Consider the following 18,296-nt stretch of genomic DNA (forward strand, 5'->3'; position numbering starts at 1 on the left):
GGGTTGATCACTAATTAATCTATCCAGTTCATCTTTGGGGAGAGAGGACTTTGATTTGAAAATATATGTATATTCTCCAGAGCAATAAAATCATAATTCTAGGCACTGGATTAGTAACTTGGTGCATTAGATTTACAATCCCGCCACCAATAAGATTTTCGAAAAATCCAGAGATGATAAACCCAATGCACATATAATTATCTTTTTACAGTATTCTTTATAATATGATATTGAGATAAATCATTGTACAGGCAACAGCAAAATTAAAGAATATATCCACATGCAAAATATTATTCATACCACTCTATGAGATAGCACTATGATCTATCTATTTATATAGTGCCTGATTTACAACCAGGCTTAAAACATATTGCTTTCATTCTGTCTGGGAAAGCATAACTGCCAGGCTCCATGCTGCTGGGCAAGATCAAGGAAGCCAGAACTACACAGATTTCCTGAAGGAAATATCAAACTTTGGAAACTGCAAGAGGACTTTCCCAACCCCATTTACAGTGAGTTGAGTGAGGTGGAGTGGTTGAAGAATTCAAAACACTTATTCTGGGTTTTTTGCTATTGAAACTGAGTTGCTGTCTATGACTCATCTGCTCTGTCTTGACTGTTGAAGTCTACTCACTCTTCCATTCCTTTTCTAGGTTTCCATAATCTTTCACAATACAGTTAGGATTGGGTCATAAAAACAGGTTCCATGTAATTCACCCAATTAACAAAAAATTGGATCATTTGATTAGGCTGAGGATCTAAAGTAGTCTATAATTCTAACTCTGATTTTTGTATAATTTTCATTAATTAATGCAGGAGGAGGAACATGTGCTGCTCTCTCCCATTCCCTCACCTGAGTGATTGCTTACTCACACAGTGAAGGGCATGACTGAGCAACTCACCTTTTACAATCACACCTGGGATAAGGTAGTAAGCTGAAAGGGACTATAAATGAGTGTGCATGGCCAGGGAGGTGAGGTGGAATCACAGAGGGAGAGGTTCTGGGACTAGATCCATCCAAAGTGCTTCCCACAACTTTGGGCAGTGCATGTGATAAAGAAGCACTGACTAAGCAATGGAGGTGGTAAGGAAAGGAAGAATTGGCAGGGAACAAGAAGCAAAAAGCCAGGTGAGGGAGAGAGGAAGATTATAAGCTCCAGCAATACTTGGCCACAGGGAAGGGAATGTGTAAGAAGCTATAGCTTCCCTACTCTAGTTCTCAAGCATACCTAGGCTCAAGCAAACCTAGCTTGCTCTTGGGAAGGTGATGGGAACAGTCAGACACTCTGAATTGAGCAAAAGCTAACTGTAAGCACAAGATTCTGAGGATTCATCCATACACCCTCCTTGTTTTAGCTCAAAAATGGTGTAGGTGGTATTTATTGAAGACATGTCCTCCTAATGCAACCTCCACTCACAGGCAGCTCACTGCTGAGTTGGGTTGAGGCTGGTCCAAGGTGTTCTATTTTATAAGTAGTGTTTTCCCAGCTACCATGGCAAAAGACCTCCCATGCAGATACCATACATTACATGAAGAGGAGCCTTTGGAGGTCACTGATCTGCTGGGCTTCAATCGGCCTTCTGCAGGATCATCTGTATGTGCCAATTGTGGGGAAAAGTGGCTGATTTGTTCTTAATCCCTGGTTTTAGTGAATAATAATCCAAGCTTTGTAGAGTTTTTTTCTTTATGCAATTTTAAAAAATTGTGTTCATTTCTGTGTTACTCAACTGCTCACTGAGTGGAATGGTAATCTGAAAAGCTACAGCTGCCTCCTCTCCCTTTTCAGAGGTAACCTAACAGGTACTATGCAATTGCAAACACCTCTCACCATGTCAATTTCAACCTTCCTTTCCTTTCTCATCCTTCTCCTTCTCCACCTGGCAGCTTCTCTCTCTTCCACTGCTGAAAGTAATCCACATTAGTTTCTCTGAGATCTGTGACAGTTGGAATTGCTAATCAAGGATCCTGAATTACAGGAGTGTCATGATGAGCATCAGGGACATATAGGAGAACCAAGAAATTTATATAACTTGTGGTGATTTATTTTCTTGATATCTTGAAGAAGGGTTAACTTTCTTAGGAACACTGACTATTTTGAACTGTTTGTTAGAATTGGTCAACAAAAAGGGATAAATTATAACTAGTTTTCCAATGTTCTTAATGTTTGAGGAATTATAGTTATCCTTTTTGGATCTGGCAACCTTTTGCTTATCCTTGACAAGATAAAATTCTACCCCAACCCTTCAGAGGGGCCATAAAACTGTTGTTAAATGTCCATTCCATTCAGTAAAAAGAGACTTGATAAACTCTAGTTTCTTGTGGATTATAGTAAATCATTGTTCCATTAAGGTCTTTGATACCCAACTGAGAATTGTAAGTATGATCATAATAAATAACTTCTGAATTTATGTAGCCTTGGGTAAAATCCTTGTGCAAACTTCCTAATAATTTGTCTTTTCCATCAGATTAATTGTGCTGTATAATTCCCAGAATCAGTTCCAGTGAAATCAGCATTTTGAACTATGTAGTGTAGTAGTCTTAGCCCATCTAGACTAACTGGCTGTCATATAATGGAAAGAAAATAGAGATATTCATCTTCTATTTCTTCTGTAATGATTCGTTTCTGGACTGATAAAGATTCAGGGCATCATTATGTAACTAGAAAAATTTAAGTTTTTCTCTTATCGGTGAAAAGTCCCATCTCCTGAATGAACCATAAGGAGGCTGTTATAAAGAAAATAAGTTAAAAAGTAGTTAGCGTAATGTATATGAGAATAAATTGGTTCTAAATTAGAAATAATTCAGTGGCTTGCACTTCTGTAATCCTGTCCCATTGTTCTCAATTTTTTTTTTTTTTTTTTTGTCTGTGCTCAGTCATTACTGACCCTGCAGTGACTGCTTGGACGAGTCCTTGCAGTTTTCAAGGCAATTGTTTTCGGAAGTGGTTTGCCAGAGCCTCCTTCCTAGAGCAGAGTCCAGCTGGCGAGCGCAGGAGGCGGGGTTTCCATTGCTTCGCGCCCTTTTCGGGCACGCACGGTTTTTTGCGCTTACCGGCAACTGCTCCCGACTCCCGTGCAAGTGCCCCCAGCATTTTTCCTCCCACCGGAGTGAGAGTACCCATTTATCTACTCACGTGAGTTTTCGACCTATTGGGTTGACAGGAACTGGGGAGGAAACAGGAGCTCACCCTGTTTAGCGCGAAGGCTGGACTCGAACCGCTGAAGCGTCAGCCATTTCTGGCCGGCAACTTTCAGCGTCATTAAGCCGCTGCGCCACCGCGTCCCCCATTGTTCTCAAGAAATGTTGTTAAAGACAACTTTCTGATCTTTCTGCAGATCTCAAAGGTATCTGCAATGTTGTCATAGTGACAAAATAAGAATTGCAATAGCATAATACAAATTACATTTCTTACATGTATGCGTGTGATACCACGACACACATACAAAAGGGATAGACCATTTCCCATCCCTTTGTGGACACCTCTGGGGCTAGAATCAGTGTTGAAAGCCAAGAACAAATCACAGCTACATTTCAGCATTCTTGAAACTGCAGAGGAAGTAAAATCCTACAGTAAAGACTGTCAGTTTCAGGATCCTAACCTAGCCTAACCACTCAGTTTCCTTACTGGGGGGGGCGGGGGGGGGACTTTAAGCGCTAAGGAAGGGGACTTTCACATTTCAAGGTCTCTTTAATGCCAGACCCAAAATAAATCAAAATGAGACAATATTTCAAAGCTGTATGTTAAATTCTCGGTATCTTTCTTGAAATATTCATGTATCTGAGGAGAACAATTTCAAAACAGAACTCATTGCAATTAATTACAAAAACAGCAGCATCCAGAAATTGGCCCCAGCTATCAGCTTGTTATGCTTCATAAACAAAGATGGAAATGGAAAGAAATTTACAATCAGCTACATTAAGAACTTTTTGGAAAAAAATAAAAAGTAAAGGTGAAAATAAAAGATAAAAACAAACACAGCTTCCAGGTTATTTACATACAGAGTGGAGTCATCTTAATATCTGGTGAACAATGAAATAATCCCTGTCCATGGTTGTTCCTAATATGTTGAAAATTTAAACTGTACTATTGCCTTTTTGCAAATACAGTTTGTGAAAAATCTTTCTGTCTTATGCAGCCTAAAGCGGCAAAGTGCTAACGATATGCGTCCTAATGATTTTGCCTCCTAAATTAAATACCCATTAGATTTAGCTAATGGAAGTATAGCACAGAGGTGGGAGAGGAATGAACAAGATTCAGAGCTAGCATATTATTATGATTATTAATACAATATTTATACTGCTTTCCATATCTAAAGCATCTAAAGGTAGTTTACAAAATATAAAGCACAAAATAAAATCATAATTTCAAAACAATATGAAAACCCGTAGAATGCAGGAGAACAGGAGAACAGAAACAGAAATGAATAATCTAAGATTCATGCATAAAACGCCTGGGTGAAGAGATCGGTCTTCAAAAGGTATCTAAAAGATGTAACGGTATCTCCTGTCTTTACTCTGAGGAGGACTGCAATTGCGGTCTGGAAAGTACAATAAAGAGAGATCAAGCCCAAGAGTCTTGTTTCATATTTTGTTACAATTTAGTTTTTCTCTTCTTCAAGGATTGTAAGGCATATTGCATGAATATTATTACTATTATAGAAGGGCAAATATAGGGCATCTATGGAAAGTTATTTATAATGAAGATGTTGTCTTCAGTTAGATATTCAAGATGGAGGGTTTTTTAAAAAATATAAAGCCAATTAACAAGTTGTAAATCAAATTAATATTTTTTTATTCTGTTATTTCTCCCAAAATAATTCTCTGCAAATTCATTTAATCACCATCAAGAACATTGGATTACCAATTGCTTGAGTAAAACCTGAAACATGGATGTTCTAGTTTGTTTTGTTGACACTAATAGGTCGAATAACATAGGTCAAGTAAATCCTTGGGTCTCAATGAAGCTATAAAGAGGAAGCCGATCAAAAGGACCAAAAGACATGTTTAGATTGCACATAGGGAAAGGTCATAAAGCAGAAGCAAGGCAAGATTCGGTGATCTTGTTCACATAACACTTTTAACTCAGTCAGCTCCTAAATCAGCCAAATATCCTCATGGAGGCTGGGGCAACACACTAATTATTACCATATTATTTATAGAAAGAGTCTCTGCCCTGTTTCTGTAGGAAATACCTTAGATCTCATAAGCTATTGCAGGACACTGACATTTCCAGCAGAGGTGTTCACAGGATGCAATGCATTCATCAACATTCTTTGATGATTTGGCCCCGTTAATCCTCTTACACTTCTTCATTCAAGACTGACACACAACGTGTAGGTCATTTTGGACCCATAGCTCTTGCTCAAAGAACAGGTGGCAGCTGTGGCCAAGAGGGCCTTTGCACAGGTACCCTTAGTGTGACACAGCTGCTGGACCAGAAGGCCCTTCAAATAGTCACCCATGCCTTAGTCACCTCATGAATGGATTATTGTAATGCACCCTACGCTAAGCTGCCATTGAAGACCACTCAGAACTGGTTCAGAATGCAGTGGCATGGGCAGTGTGGGGCATGCCTTATGTCCACGTGACCCCACTGTCACTGTCACTGTCACTGGTGGTTATCAAATATAAAGCTCTTCATGGCACAGGATCTGGTTATTTGAGGGACCAGCTGTCTCCAGTTGTTTCTGCCTGTCTGGTGTGAACAGGCAAAGTGGGCACACTCCAGGTCCCATTATTTAAGCAGTGTCATCATGTGGGGCCTAAGATGTGTATCTCCTCTGATATCCCCCAGAAAGCCAGATGGCTTCCACACTGATGACATTCAGGAAACTATTAAAGGCCTGGGGCAGAGTGTGATGGAATGGTATGGTGAAGGCCGCATAAGCATTTCCTTAGCCCCCAGAATGAGCGTGGGAAGGTGAAGAGGGTGAGGCTAGCACCACCCTAAGGAATTTGCAGTGTTTGCTTGCTGGCTTGGGAAGTTTAGATTCAGTCTGGCGAGATTCTGTCTTGTAGGTGGAAGCTAATAAATGCAGTAGAACTGTGACTATACTGTCTTGTGGAGTTATTTGGGCTGAACCTGATACAGAGTGAAGACTGATGGACTTTCTTTGGTTTTATGTTGATTTTGGGACCATTCATTATTCTTTTTTGCGTTTTGTACTTTTTAAAATGTATTTTTCATTGTATGCTGCCCAGAGTTGTTGGGAGTCAGGGGGGCCAGAAATTGTATGTATGTATAAGTGTATGCATATATAAGTAAATAATCCTGTGGATATTTTTGATCACCAGCTCATCCTCTATTGGTCAGACAGGCAACCCCAGACATATAAAGAAAAACGGAGGAAAAAGAGAGGAAAACTGATTCTGCTCTAAGCTCCAATTCACACAAAAACTTCAAAGTATTCTTTCCCTCTCTCCTTCCCTGTGCCTTTTTATGCAGGCAGTTAAACCTGCTATAGATAGTGTTAGCCCCAACAGACCCAAGAAAATGAAGTCTTCTGGATATTCTGTTTTTTACATATACCCCCACATGAAATAAAAACTGAGCAGAAATGTATGTAGGTACGTTTTGACCCCATCCATTTTTCCTTCTGGGAAATGATTAAAAGGGCATGATAATCTTCAAAGTCCTCTGTAGTTTAGAAAGACTAAAACACAGCTGCTGACCCCATAATCTGGAAGGATATCCTGCCAAACCATAAAGATGCATTGAGTGAAAGAGCGATTATTTGATCAGGTGTGTGCGCAAACAGGGCCACAGAAGATGCTTAATATATTCCATAAGCAGAAAGTCAGTGAGAGAGCTGCAACTGAAAAAGTCCTCATTGGGGTAACTATCGTTCAGACATTACTCATTAGTAGGACCACAAGTAGGATTTGTCCAAAGTTCTCAGAGAAGGAACTGTTATATATTCCAACAAATTCTTGGGTTGCAAGTTAAATTGATTTGTTCTGTTAAAAAGAACACAAAAGAATTGAAGCAATACAATGATTGTGTCTTATGCAAAATATAAACATAATATTTCTTCATAAAATATTACTAAGAATGCCCACAATAATTCATAATAAAATGATATGTGAATGGCAATAATTATTTGAGAAAAGTAAGGGAAGCAATACTACAAGAGCAAGGTACTATCTGTTATACTTTGTAGGCCAGTTAATAAGGGAAATTAAAGTAAGATTTACGTTTAATTTTGACAGTCCGGCATTTGGAGCTGTATCATGCTAATGTGAATAAACTGAGTATCTGTTCAAAACAATACAAGCACAATTATGTGCAGGAATTGCAGGAAGAAGTTACTATATAGTACTTCTTTATTACTTTAGGTATTTTCTAAAGCTGTTTTTTTAAAAAACTATTTTCCCTCTTTTTAATTGTTCCACAAATTGCTTTATGAACATTGTTATACAATTGTATTATTGTAATATATTTTATCAGTGTTGATTGCATACTGCTCAGGTATCTGTAGGAAGAAAGGAAGAGCTAATTACAAACATTATTTTCTTTTTAAAGCTGTGAATTTAAATAGAATGTTGTAATTTTGCATATATTATGTGTGATCCCTTCAAAGTATCTGTTTGCTTGTAATACAAGACACTTCGTGAGAAAACGGGTGGTTAGATTAAAAAAAAAGTATCTCTTTTCTGATTGAACATTTTCCTTAGAGAAAGAGAATGACACAAGACGGCCATCTATTAAGAAGCTGGAGCTTCCAAGGAATTGGAGGCTTCAGTAATTTCAATAAATTATACTTATAATTTAACTTGCCCTTTATGTAGCACCATAAAAACATTATAGCTACATGATACAAAAAAGAGATGAGGGATCTTGGACTATATAGCTTTACACTTTGATTATTTCAGTATTCCAGGATAGAGAATTAAATGTCAAGTATTGCAAGCATAACAATATAATCAGAAATTACATGGAAGACAGGTAATCAATTAGTGCTCCTTTTTCATATTACTGATTAGGATCATAGCTTCATCACATGTATGACTTGAGATGGGTGCTGTGACTTTAAAAAAAAATCAAGTAGTCAGACAGATATGAGGAATTGTTGAGACATATTCCAGCACTCTAGAAAGTGTCACTGTTGTTTTAGAATCTAATCTAAATATTATTGAAGAAGATATGGATAAGGAGATAGAAGCATGCATGCCTTTACATGCACTTTATTTTAAAATTCAAGACATTAGTGACTTTAATGGTTACTTTCAATCATACGATATCCTCAACTTCTCATTTAGTATATTGTTCTAGTATTTGAACTAGTTAAGATAGATTTGAGGGCTGACATCAACAGGATTTGCTAACACAAAGCTAGAGCAATCACTGTACACTAAAGACATATATGTTCCTCTTGGCTACATTACCAGTATTCGGAATCTACCAAAATATAAGAATTGTGGATTTTTCAGACATGGACATTGGCTAAAATAATAATTATACAACACTGGAATTATCTACACCTGATTTGCAGCAATGGATTGTTGGTATATGTTCCTTGTTAACATTTGAGTCTTTTTCAACGAAGAGGAAAGGAAGAAGACTTTAAAGCAATGTGGCCAAATGTTCTGGAGTTATTTTCAGACCCTTCTTTTCTTGTTCCTCTTTCAAAAAACTGCTCTGTTTATCAGTTTTGTGATAAAGACAATGAAGGTTATGTTGATTCTTCAAATCTGTTGTATGTACTTGTATTTTTCTTATGGTTTACTTTTATTTTATTTTAGAAATTCATAAGGCCACCCAACTCTACAATGACTCTAAATTGTATTCAGTAAAAACAATCATGAAATACAATTAAAACAACAAGAACAAAAAAAGCCACCCAAATGCCAGAAGAAGAGCAATTAAATATGCAGACAAATATGCAGAACCTGCCCCAGGTTTTCCAAGCTCTTTTGAACATGGCCAAGGTGGAGGCTATAAAAATAAATAATGTTGATTACCTTAGCCTAGCAGAATCATTTTTAAAAAGAGTAGTTCTTCTATAGGAAAATAGAACTGCCTTTGGTTGGCAAATTAAAGTAGGGGCTTAATTAAGTCATATTTGCAGATTCAGACTAGTGCCTTATTAGAAAATAAAAGTGCATCTTGTCCTATCCTTATCTTTCATTCACTTTGGCTGCACAGAATATTTTGGTTTAACATTAGTGGCATGAAAATGGAACTGGCTTACCTGCCTTCCTCTTAATTAACTGCTTTTATCCCCTTTCTGGTGTATTTTCACATAGGGATTCTTCTGCTTCTGAGCAATGATGTGCTCTAGTAATAAGATCTGGCATACTTTGGATGAAAGAAATTCATGTCTGTGCAAATAATTTTCCCATATGGTTTGAGTGGTTAATTCATTATTAAGTACAGGCTGTGCAGGTAGATGGATATCATTTTGAGAAGTTTTGGATCTCAGAAATCTTTGAACCAAGAAATATGTTGTCAGAAATTAGGCATAGGTAGCAATTTTGAGCTCCAGAACCAATATTTTCATGAATTGCACCCTTAATCACTCAGCTGTTTTTCATAAGTTACTAAACCTAGATTTTTTTTTCTCTTTGAGAGGTCTCCTTTGATTACAATTAGCTCACGTGCCAAATCGTATTAATGTTTAGGCACTCACGCGCAAATATCAACACTATTTTTTTCCCTTACATTTAATTTCCCTCAATAGATTGGGTGGAACTTTAGTGAAAATAATTTATACTTCAAATGTATGTTTCCACTTTGCTTTGGTTAATCTGAATAGCCTCAGAAGGCCAATAAAATGCCTGAGGCAGTTTCTTACAGGATGTAATGAACACATAGTCTTGGTAGAATAAACCCAGATTGTATGTTAAGGAAATTAAGTTTTATGAGTATCTGAAGATCATTATTTACCAGGCTAGCTGAGTAGAAAAAATACTCTTCAAATGCTCATATTACTGCTATCAATATATTTATAGTCATACTGGATATGGTGTGAGCTATTTTTAAAAGAGCACTCAAACTCATCTAATAGTAAGATAAAGAAAAAAAAATTAAGTACGTTTTCATAAACATTTACTGCAAACTTCTTTTCTGCTGTATTAAAAAATAAATAAAATTGAGAATTCATTTTCCAGGACCCTGCTATTATCTCCTTAAATGTAATGTGACAGAGCTTTCCACATTGTAAAATAAGAGTTATGTGCATTTTATAATGTATACAAAAGTGCTGGGTCACAATATATAAGGGTCTAAATAAATATGGATGCTATCTAGTAATAGGTAGAATAAAGGAGAAAAACACAAGCTTCAGTCCTTGGACTCACCTGGAAATAAGCACAGTTACCAGTTATGATAGGACTTACTTAGTAAACCCCACACAGGGCACTAACAGTCTCTGTAGTTTTCATTCTTGTCCTCACAAGATTTAGAGGCAGCAGAAAAAGGACACTACTCGCCACTGCAGTCAAACTGTGTTCTGCAGTGCGACAATAAACGATAGTGATTAACGTGAGAGCGAAGAGGCCGTATTCCATTGGCAGAATGGAAATACTTCTTGAGAGGCAAGGTTGTACAGCTGCATGCCGAGTTTAGGCCCCTTAGTCAAACAGTACGCTTCAAGGAACCCCTCAGTAGGCAGAAGCAGACGAACCTCCCCACGGCACATAGATAAACATGAAGCCTCTCTGCAAATTTGAGTGCGTGCTTATTATTTGTGTGCAGTTGTTTTCAGATATTCAAAATAAGAAAGCAGTGAAGATGGCTGGGGCAGCAGTTTGGACACTTGTTCAGTCAGTGCTTTGTAGTATTTCCTTTGGCAGGAATAGCAGTATCTAAACATTTCTTGTAGCCAGATCAGTGTCCTTTAATTTGTGCCTTTGGAATTTTTTGCAACAATCTTTTCTCTTTCCTTATCCTTATTTTTTATAGCCATTGTAACCTTATGTATGTTTTGTTTCTCTTTTCCTTCCACCGTAACCCTTTTTCATACTTTCCAGTAATATAAATCTGCTACAGAGTTCTCCTGAGCATCACTTCTGTGGTTCTGTAGCATAATTTTTTGATTCTGTTCCAAGCAGCTTCCCTACACTTTTCTTTATGTCCACTTTCCATTCATTCTCTTGGGAGATTGATCTGTCTTCTAGTATTTTTACATGCAGGAGTTATATTTTTGTTCCTTTGATTGTTCTGCTTTCACTCTTGCGTCTTTCACTTCTTACCTTTCTTCCATGTCCATTTCCCCACAAGATCAACTGTAAATAATGGTGTGTCCTATGTTCAGTTTCTCTCATCATCCTTGTATCCTTCACAAATTCTTTCAAACTTTTATAAGAGTCAACCAGATCAATCATTTCTTTTCCATGTCTACCAATGAATACATCTAAGATTAAATCACATTTTTTAACCAAACAGGGATTTTTCTCCAGAATGCACTGGAGTTGGGTGGGCAATACATTTAAATAAATAATAATAGCAAATGTTCATCAGTTACAGTTATCATTGACACTTATTCTTCAAATGGTCTAACAGTGGCTGAAAAGCCCAGTAACTTTTTTTGTATATTTTCTTGCCTCATTACAATGCCTTACAATGACATCTGTAAAGATATTCCACTGAAGACAGAAGCAGACATGGAATAATATGAAAATCTTCCAAAAGATCTGCAAAGTCAGAAGTGAGTTCCGACCTTGAATTGGTATGCTAAAATACACCAATGGACAGTTAGTAATTGATTGAAAGAACATCAAAGAAAGATGGAAGGAGTATACTGAAATTCTGTACAGTACTGTAGAGCTGTCAACATCCAAGATACATTAGAAGATATTCTTTTTAAGAACCTCTAGTGCTAAAAGATGATGTTAAATCAGCATTCTGATCATTACCAAGTCAGAAGGCTACAAGAATTGATGGGATATTTACAGAAATATGGCAAGAAACAGAAGAAGAATCTGTAAAGATTCTAACCAAACTGTTCCAGCAAATCTGGAGAATGACATAGTGACCAAAAGATTAGAAGAGGTCAGTTTAAATACCAATACCAAATAAAGGAGAATTAAAAGACTGTGCAAAGTATCACACTATATTCTTAATTTTACATGCTAACAAACTAATGCTTAGGACATCCAATGCAGATTGGAGCCATACATGGAGAGGAAGATGCCAGATGCTCAAGCTGGTTTTAAAAAAGGAGAGGAACAAAATACATTATTGCTAATGCACACTGAATAATTGAGAAAGACAAAAAATACCCAAAGAAGTCAATATGTGTTTCATTGACTATGGAAAGGCCTTTGACCATATTGACCATGTCAAGCTGTGGAATGTCCTTAGGAAATGGGGAATCTGAAAATATCTCCTTGTCCTCAGGTGAAACTGATATACAGGATAGAAAACCACAGTCCAGGTGGAACATGATGAAACTGACCTGGCTGGCTCCAGGTCAGCAAAAAAGTGAGACAAGGCTGAATACTTTCTCCTTATTTATTCAGCATATATCCTGAATCTATATTGGGGAAGACAAGATCAGAAGATGAGCATAGTTTTAAAATTGGAGGAAGAAACATCAGTAACCTGCACTATGCTGATGGCACTACTCTGATAGATGAAAATGCAGATGATCTGCAACCTCTAGTAATGAAAGTCAAGGAGCATAGTGAAAAGAATGAGTCTAAGATTAAATATAAAAAAATACCAAACTACTGACAACAGATACAGCAACCAGCTTTAGAAATGCAAATGAAGATACTCAGATAGTAGATAGATTCTGCCTTTTAGGATCAACTATCAACAGTAAAGGAAACAGCAGTCAAGAAATATGCCTACAGACTAGCAATTGGTAGGGTAGCAATGGAAGCCTTGGAAAAGATATTCAGATGCCAGGATGTTTGGACTATTGCAACACACTCTACATGGGGCTGCCCCTGAAGAGCATTCAGAAGCTTTAGCTGGTACAGAATGCAGCTGCCCACGTTGTAAATAATATCAGCTACTTGGCACATGTAACACCACTGCTTTGGGAGCTGCATTGGTTGCCAGTGTGTTTCTGGGTGCAATTCAAGGTGCTGGTTGTCATCTTTAAAACCCTTCATGGCTTGGGTCCAGGTTATCTTAGGAACCATCTTTTCCCCATTGTTTCTACCTGTCCAATCCAGTCCAGCAGGATGGGCATGCTCTGAGTCCTGTCAGCCAAAGAATGTTGGCTGGCGGGGACCAGGAGATGGGCCTTTTTTGCTGTGGCGTCTGCCCGCTAGAACATCCTCCCTCCTGAGATTAGGATGGCCCTGACCCTTCTGGCTTTTCAGAAGGCCTTGAAGACCTGGCTTCATGCCCAGGCCTGGGGCCCTGAGTGTGTGAAAGACACTGTTTCATGGTTGTGCTGACACTGACAATTTGTTAAGATCTCTTGGCTGTATTGTTTTAAATGTTTGATTGTTTTTATTGTTGTTAGCCACCCAGAATCACTGGTCTGAGATGGGGGGCTATAATAAATGAATGAATGAATGAATGAATGAATGAATGAATGAATGAATGAATGAGTCTATACTTATAAAAATCAGACTTGTGCAGGCAAGTATCTCTTCCCTGTGACTATGAAAACAAAAGTTGGACTCTGAAGAAGCAGGATTGAAACTGCATTGATGCTTTTGAAGTTTGGTGTTGAACAAGATTCCTGAGAATACCACAAATAGCCAAGAAACAAACAAATGGATCATTAGAACAAATTAATCCAGAATTTTCACTCAGGGCACAAATGACCAGGGTCAAATTACCATATTTTTGACATATGCAAATACCCAGCTCCATTGAGAAGTCCATAATGCCGAGAAAGGTAGAAGGGAAGAAAAGAAGAGGACGACCAACAGCAAGGTGGATGGACTAAATTAGAACAGCAATGGATGCATTGTTGGGAGACCTGAAGGGCCAGGGCAGATCATCCTGGAACAGGTCTATCTGTGTGGTTACTAAAAGTCAAAACTGAGTTGATGGCACTCAGTCAATCACACACATGGATACCCACCTGCACAAACTTATATCACTAAAGAAATAACCAAGGAAAATCAGCTTTCACATAATTGTCCATCCTTGAGGACTGAGGCAGTTAACAGATCTAAAGAAGAAATAAACCCATATTAATATATGAATCATCTGTGGAAGGGGATGAGTGGAAATGGAAAACACAGCCAGGCATGTGAGCCACTCATCCAGGAAGTACATCAGCACAAACAGTGAAAAACCAAGAATACCACCAAACCTCTTTCTCAGAGCAGGAGTCTCAGTCGTGTGATTTACTCACAATCCTGATTGAACCTAAAGAGAAACATCTGGGTTATCTACCAACAGCTGTGGAAACTCCCTGGATGATTTGGGCTAATAATTTTCTCTTTGTTCAACTTTTTCACATGGCTGTTGTGAAAATAATGGGGAAAATGGAGGAGTGATGCTATTTATGATGACTTGAGCCCCTGGACAAAAGGGAAGATAAAAACCCAACAGATCAATGAAATAAACAGCTAAATGTTTTTCTGCCTAATTCTTCAGAAATGTTGGTAACATAGATGGATGGGAAAGAAATGCTGAACAAGAAGTAGACCAGACAGATTGATATAATAGTTCAAATATAAACAGTTGTTTTATGATTTTATACCCAGACCTCTAAATTGGTGAATTTTGTCGAAGAATAAAGAATTAAAATATGTATATTTTAGGTATGTACTGAATGTGTGTGTGTATGTATGTATATATTATAGACAGAACATTTTCTTTTCCTCTGAAAAGTAAGGAATTGATCATGCATCAAGGTATAGAATTTTGCTGCCTAATCATGCAGAATATGCAAGCACAGGAAATATTAAAATTAATCACAGTCAAATTTGGTTTGAACTGTGAAAATATTGCAGGTTGGTGAATCAATGGGCTCATACATACAAGAAAGATCAGTTAATTCAAATTTACTATTTAGCAATTAATTTTGAATTACATCAACATTTTTGTTTGATACTTTTTGCTAATCTGCTTGGGTGTGCTAGTTTGAGAACTGACTCAAATAGAAACTAAAAGTAGAATAGTTTGGTGTTAATGAGATCACTGTTTAAGTAAGCCAAGCAATGCTATGTTTGCAGTCTTGCAATTTGAAGCAAAAATTATAGAGCCAGCACATTTTTTTCTAGTCAAATGACAGGAACATTAAATGTTTGAAAGCGAAGTTTATAACCATTAAAGTCAGATAAGTTTCAGTAAGTACATCATGTTATTTCAGATTATTGGTTTGTGATGAAAGCAAACAGTCTTTTGTACATATTTGCTAAACCTGAGTCCTTTTGAGACAGGTTGATAGCCTAAATGACCTTGGACAAATAGTTTTCTGAAATACTGTTGAGTTACAAAGCATTTATGTTAAAAACAGAAGTGCTTTCTGATTATGAAGTGACAGTTTTGCTGTTAATCATAATACCAAAAGAACTCATACAATATTTAGTGTGAGCAGAGTCCTGTTTGCACTTTTTCATGGTGTAGATTCTGCAGTGTCTTGGACATAAAATGATTTTAGTTCAAACATTATTTTATTTTGCTAGACCTCAGTAATCTAGATCAACCTTCCCAACTGGGAGGAAGTGAACCCACCTGCATTATGGAAAATAATGGTATGTTTCTTGTAACATGTTAAGTTAGTTTTTGTTCTAGGTCAGTTCTAGGTGACTCCAAGCTGATCTTAAAGACACAATTGGTTCCCCTGCTGTGCAATTCCTTCTTATAATGAATAAACCACCTGGTGCTCTTCAGATGTGTTGGAATTATACTTGCAAGAATTTCAAGTGCAACTACTTGGGAGTTATGGCAGTTCCGGAATGGGCCAGATGCAGAAGACTTCAGTAGCCCTTCCAAAATCTTAGTTATTTGTTTTGCTCCCTTTTGTTATTGCTGTAACTAAATCTATCCCATCTTTTTTTTTTTAAATTTCTGACAATGTTATTGGTTGTGAAGTCTGCTAATCCTTGATAAATTCTGCTTCTACTTTTAGAATGAAAGATTCTGTGGTAACCTGATGAAAGAAGTGGAGAGGCGGAGCTGGTAGATCTCTCTGGAGAGAAATAATTTGTTTATATGTGACAGTAGAAAATGGCAATGGCATTATCTGTAAGTTTAGAAGTTTGGTTCCCATACTGAAGAGCCATGCTTTCCAAGAGACAGAATAATAGTAACGACAGCCATACATATCCTGCATTGTGGAAAGAAAAAAAGTGGTTAAGAGAAGAATAATGTTTCATATGTTGCAGCACACAATTTTTTTGTCATACCGGGATACTGCACTAACAGTGCATTAGATATTTCTGTGTTCTAGATTACTGTAATGCAATTTTCCAGGTCTCTGTTTTGATAATTGAAGCCATTTGCTTTTACAATCTATTTTCACCTGAAAAACTATGAGCCTTATATTTCCATTTTAATAGAAACTTCAGTAACAATATTCTTTTCTCTAATAGATTAAGAATAGCACATATTTATCTACCATATAGAAATTATAGTTAAATAACACCAAGGTGTATGGCATCAATTGAAATAAATATTTTGTCTCAGTCTTAACCTGAGTGCTGGTACTATATCAAAGTACCTACCATGATCTACATAAACATAGCCTCATTTATTTTACATTCATCAGTCTTATATAGAGGCAAGTTTATACAGAATCCAACACATAGAAAATGCAGAAATAGTGCCTACCTATGGGGACATGGGAGGGGGGGCAGTTTGCCCCAGATGCAGGCAACAAGGAGGCTGCTGCCAAAGATACAAGGCTAGCAGTGTAGAGTTGGGTTACTGCTGCCATGTGCCAACCAGCTGTTTGGCAGTTGGCAGTGGTGGCACTGTAACAATGGAGGAAAAAATTGTGCCTTCAAGTCAGTTTTGATTCTTAGTAACTATAGGTGCCGTTTTTCTAGCCAGTTTGGTTTAGTAGTTAAAGGAACCAGGCTAGAAACCAGGAGACTGTGACTTTGGGCCAGTCACTGTCTCTCAGCCCTAGGAAGAAGGCAATGGCAAACCATTTCTGAAAAACGCTGCCTCTCAGTGATAAAGGAGGGGGGTGTTAAAAATGATCTGTGCCAGGTGTCAAATATGCTAGGTATACAGCTGTACATTATTATGGACAGTTAATTAAAAGTCCTATTTATTTAGTTTTAATGCTTCTAGGTTTAAGGTGATTTGAATGAAAAGATTAAAATGTAATTCCAGTTAAAATTTATAGAAGAACAGCAGATAAAAAGCATATGCTACATCCATATAAATTAATTTAAGCAGATTAAAATGAAGAATTTAAAATCAACAGTTTAAAAACAGCAGCAAATTAAAGTTTACACAGCATGTTAATGAAAACATTTTCAAATAAATGAGTGCTTCATTTCTATATCTCTTCAGAAGGAATCTACAATATTCTGTTTTTAGTGCCTGCTTTATGAAAAGCATGTAGAGAGAAGTTAGCCTATTTTTATCTGTTTAGGACAGTTCCCCAAAACAATTATCACTCAAATTAGCATGAGGAGAACTGTGTAATGCTGCTGCTGTTGGTGGAAATGGCTGATCATAAGCTAAAATGATCACAGCATCCACACGTACTCTTACAAGAAACATGCTACAAAAGCAAATAACATACTACAGCATTCTTAGGTGATATTTATAGATCCCCCCACCCCCATCTCATCCAGGTAAATGTCATGATCTAGATTCTCAGAAATGCACCTTTCTCAAACCTCTCCGAGGGGGATAAACCTCTCTAGCCCAGCTTCATAGCCAAAACATTATCCATTCTATCATCTGTGATGACATGAATGTTAGGTTGTGATAGATCTTGATGTCCCATTTTTTAGGAATTATATCTTCAGTATGAACTATGGGCCTTTCCCCACTACTGAGCGGATGTGTTATCCACCATCCTTAAGACTGAATTAGATTTGCTGTGCCCTTGCTGATTGCTGTGCTGCCTCTGTTGTTTTTGTGTAAGGTCAGCTGACTTCCCTCCAAGTGAAAGTGAGATGACAGCTAACTAATTTTTATAGAGCTTGAGGTTAACCTTGAATAATGTTGCATGAAGAAGGAAAATACTACTTTTGCACCAATATAGCAAAAAGTGACTTAAGCCTGTGTCACTCAAGAACTGGAGATCAGATGAAGGCAACACCATGGGATGCAGAAGAAAACAAATGTTGTAAGGCATGTTTGCTTTCATTAAATCTGAGTGCAAGGCTATCTTCCTTAGTCCCCATTTTGCATACACAAGATGAAATACCACCCAATCTCCAATAAGACCTCCTCTGTACTTTACTCTTG

Source organism: Python bivittatus, unplaced genomic scaffold, assembly GCF_059951505.1.
Source record: "Python bivittatus isolate LINGU-HERP-01145 unplaced genomic scaffold, Pbiv_v1 ctg000350_np1212, whole genome shotgun sequence".
Lineage (NCBI taxonomy): Eukaryota > Metazoa > Chordata > Lepidosauria > Squamata > Pythonidae > Python > Python bivittatus.